The sequence below is a fragment of the Monomorium pharaonis genome, chromosome 6 (genome assembly GCF_013373865.1).
Source record: "Monomorium pharaonis isolate MP-MQ-018 chromosome 6, ASM1337386v2, whole genome shotgun sequence".
NCBI classification, from domain to species: domain Eukaryota; kingdom Metazoa; phylum Arthropoda; class Insecta; order Hymenoptera; family Formicidae; genus Monomorium; species Monomorium pharaonis.
Genome location: NC_050472.1, coordinates 8,312,998 through 8,317,265, shown reverse-complemented (window position 1 = coordinate 8,317,265; position 4,268 = coordinate 8,312,998). Strand labels below are relative to the sequence as shown.

At 29.4% G+C, this 4,268-nt stretch overlaps 1 long non-coding RNA gene across 1 annotated transcript; it reads left to right on the top strand.

Moving 5' to 3' along the window:
* Nucleotides 1–551: 551 nt before the first annotated feature.
* Nucleotides 552–3,572, top strand: LOC118645912. The gene is made up of 2 exons (XR_004963552.1): nucleotides 552–1,856; nucleotides 2,578–3,572. It is a non-coding gene; the product is annotated as an uncharacterized LOC118645912 (long non-coding RNA).
* Nucleotides 3,573–4,268: the final 696 nt, after the last annotated feature.

Genomic DNA, 4,268 nt, shown 5'->3' with positions numbered 1-4,268 from the left:
GTTTAAAACAGGCTCAATTTTTATTTGTTTTTCCTTAAAATGTACGTTTTTCGAATGTCCAAGATGGTAACACTGGATGTTTTTGAAATGTGTTAGAAATGTTCACAGTTCTAATTTGAATTATTTAATTACGTCCGTAACGTCCAGTGTATATGTTTTTAGTACGTTTTTTAAACGTCATTGTGCTGCTGTGTGATATGAAGATAAATATGTGTAAAGATGAATACATATTGCAATGAAGATTAGAAAATTCGTTTGAGAAATCAATATTCTGAAATGGATAGCATTAATTGTTGCACTAATTTTAAAGTAAATTCTAAATAACCTCTTTATCATATGAACAAATTAATATTATTAAAAAAAGTTTAACATATATTTGGTACAAGAAAAATGCAAATAATATTCATCTTTTTTTTAAATTTATGAAAAAATCGAAAGCAGATATTATTAAAATTGAAGTAAACATATTGTATCCTTTATATGAGTATTATAATATTAAATTAAAATTATAATATGATTAATATTTAAGATTATACAATTATTCTTCAAATATTTATATTATTGCTTATATATGAAATGATTGCAATAATTTGAATACATAAGTTTTAATATGAGAGTAATTTTTTTTCTGTGCGGCAAACAGAGCTTTGGCTCCGGTTCGTGGGCGCGACGAAGCCGTTCTCATGTGACAACTCGGAGGCGTGGGGCACGGGCGTACCCTAACGCTTTTGCGTGAAAGAATATTTAAATAAAAAACCGTGTAATTTCAGCTTAGACATATTCGTATAGACATCGAAAGGGAAACTTATTGTTTTCGGCAGAAGAAACATGTTCGGAAAAAGTGAGAAAGAAGATTTAGTTACCTCTCTTTTGGATGTTTGAAAGAACTACAGCTGTTTCTCTCTTGTGAGTTACTGCTCGAAAGTTCGCATGCGTGACCATCCAAGAGAGAGGCAACTAGACCTTCTTTCTCACTTCTTCCGGACGCATTTCAGTTTCATGTTCCCCTTTCATATCTATGTTCTAAAAATTTCAGAATAGATATGAGCTCGGATGTGTCGATTTTGAGCGCCAGAATGGTCGCTTCTCTTAAACAGCAGCATATTAAATTTTGCAATTTTAAATATTCTCTCTCTCTCTCTCTCTCTACTGGAGAAAAAATTCCAGTAATTTTACGTGTTTTTGCCTCAGGTTCTCTGGGCAAATTTTATGTTGTTTTGCCGTTCTATGTCGCGAATATTGGCGACAATTGCATACTTAGAGAAGACGAGAATTTTAAATGAATTTTTTGAGATCGCCCTTATAGTTTGACGAAGGAACGAAAGGAAAGAGCGCAGGCTAATTTGTTTTCGAATAGAAGACCTCGCCTCTTCGGCTCTTTCTCTCTCTCTCTCTCTTTCTCTCTCTTTCTCGCGAATTTTTGAGGAGAGTTCTCGCAATCTAAAAACTTTTCAAAACAATTTTTTTTTAATTTTTTTGGTTAAATTTGGTGATGTCTTTTTTGAGAATATTATTTCTGAAAATTGTAATGTTTTATGTCGTAATATAAAATTGTGTGATTCTTGCCTCATAAACAGGTATTCTCGTTGGATTCTTCTACATTTACAGTCGGAAGTGAATAAAATTTTGGAGGAAATAAAAGCTCAAAAAGTTATTGAGGAGTCGAATAGCCTATGGATTTTCCTGACCGTTTTAATTAAAAGAAGGACGGAACATAAGATTTTGTGCGGATTATCGGAAGTTCTAAATACTGTTACAATAAAAGACCCTTATCCACTTGCGAGGATTCACAATATTTTGGATTGTTTATCGGAGAATGGTTTTACACTCTCAATTTGAAAAGTGGATATTGGCAGGTAAGCTTAGATCCTAAGAGTTGAGAAAAAACTGCATTTTCATTGGAAACGGTTTGTGGCAATTAATAGTTATGCCTTTCGTTCTTTGCAACGCACCTGCGACTTTTGAACGTCTAATGGAGAAGATATTAAAGAGATTATTTTTTACAGTTTGTTTTGTTTACTTGGATGATGTAACTGTTTTTGAAAAAGATTTTGAAGAGATATGATGAATGATTTAAAAAAAGTTTTTTTTTGTTTATTAAATGCTAATTTAAAAGTAAATCCTAACAAGTATGATTTTTTTATATGGAAAGTTAAAAATATTTGTTTTAGCAATTACCTTTTTGATAAATATTTTTATAAAATAAATACTTATAAAATCTTGTTAATATTGTGCGCAAATAACTGTACATTATCGACGCTGACGAATGGGCACTTTTTAAAATTGATCAAAAATTTAATCTAAAAAGATATGAACAAATTTTTGCAAAAAATTCGAATTTTTTGGTTTCAAGTTTTGTAAATTTATTATTTTCAAACTGATAGACTTTTAAAGAAGCTCCAAAAAGTAAAATTTTTGCGTCAAATATGTCTGAATTTTTAGATAGTAATTTTAATTTATCAAAAATTTAAGATAACGGCTCTAAAATGGCTGCCAAAAATAAATTTTTCTTCTAACGTAATAAAGCGGCAGGAACATTTTCAAATACTTACTAAACTGATCTTTTGCACATTTAAGATTATGCATTTTTGAACCATGTGTGATTAATAAAAAAATAAAAATCTAATATGGCGACTAACTTGGCCCCGTCGCATGACTTTAATTTATGGAAATCTAAAATTTCTCCAAAACTTACGTGTAAAAACAGACTACTGGTGACAGTGTGATATTTTTATTTATTTATTTTAATATTTTTGCAAAATATTATTGCAAAAAATGCTTTTTTCCAAAATTCACTAGAACTGAATAATTAAGTTTCTGAATATTTTGATGTAAAAATTTTGATATTAGTAAAAAATAAAAACCCCCCAAAAATTTTGAAAAAAAACTTAAATTAAAAAAATAAAAAGAATAAATACAAAAAAGGCTCTTTATCTCTCGCCCACCTCCTCGCGAAGAGAGTCGGACAATGACAAATTTTATTCCTAACTTTGTCGGCTAAGAGACGTGATTTTTTAATACTTGATCAGATCTACATTGCTCAACCGTAGAATTGGTCAAATTCAATGTTTATTTAATTTCTCATCCTGGGATTAGTATGCCCATTTTATAATTGTATTTAATATGCATGTGATATGTGTGTGTGTGACGCTTACACACACACATATCACAATCTTGTTTCGTCGATCTTTGTCGATTGTCGATTTCCGTTCTGCACAATTTTGTGACGGTCTCTGCACATTAGGTGTATCGCACGGGGAATCGAAATTTCGTTCACGTTCCTGCAAGCACTAAGCGAGTACTGACCGGATCAAGCACGCATAAGGTAGAAGGAACCCTTAACTTTTTCCCCATGTTCCATTTTCCCAGTACTGCTCGTTCTAAAATGGCGTATGTCTGAAAATTGGTCTGACAAGAGAAGTGCAAACCTGAAAATTCAGAAAATTCTGAAAAATCGTATGCAAGTAAAGCAGTTCGTTCTTATAATTAAATAAGGAACTATATTCTATTTCCGCTAACTTCCACTTTACGGGGATGAAAACACCCCTTCAAAAAAAAAAAAAAAAAAAAAAGGTTTTTTTTCCAGGTAATTGTTTTCAAAACTATAAAAGATAGAAACAGATTTTTTAAACAAAAGTCAAACGATTTTAAGAGTATTTTAAAGTTGAACAAAAAACTTTTATTTGCATTTGTTTAACAAAATTCCCCCTTCCTCTCTATTTTTTAATTTGTAAATTTTTGTTTACACTAAATTAAAGGTTTTTTTTAAATTTAACCGTATATGATTGATTTATGTTTCAATAAATCATTTTCAAGAAATAATTACAAATGTTTCCGCATATACGCCATCCATATATAGACTATTCGTATGCTATTCGTATAAGCACTCAATTCTTGACGAACACAACGACAATACTACAATTAAAAAATAATTATTTTGTAAAAAATATAGACTTTGTATTTGCGGAATAATTTCAAAAAGTAAGATATCAAAAAAATTGTATCTAAAGTAATTTTTAAAAAATTGATAGCAGTTTTAATTTTAAAATGGTTTTGTAAAGCAATATTTAAATTATTTATATTATTATTAACATACATTTCAGATAGCTTCTAAATCGATCAGTACATACTTACAACTATAAGAAAAATTAAAACAAATTAATACTAATTAATACTAATCAGTGACATGTATAAATCATAATAACAATAAACGTTATTTATTATTTTATTATAATAATAACATTTTTATATTTATTATTTTAGTGTAT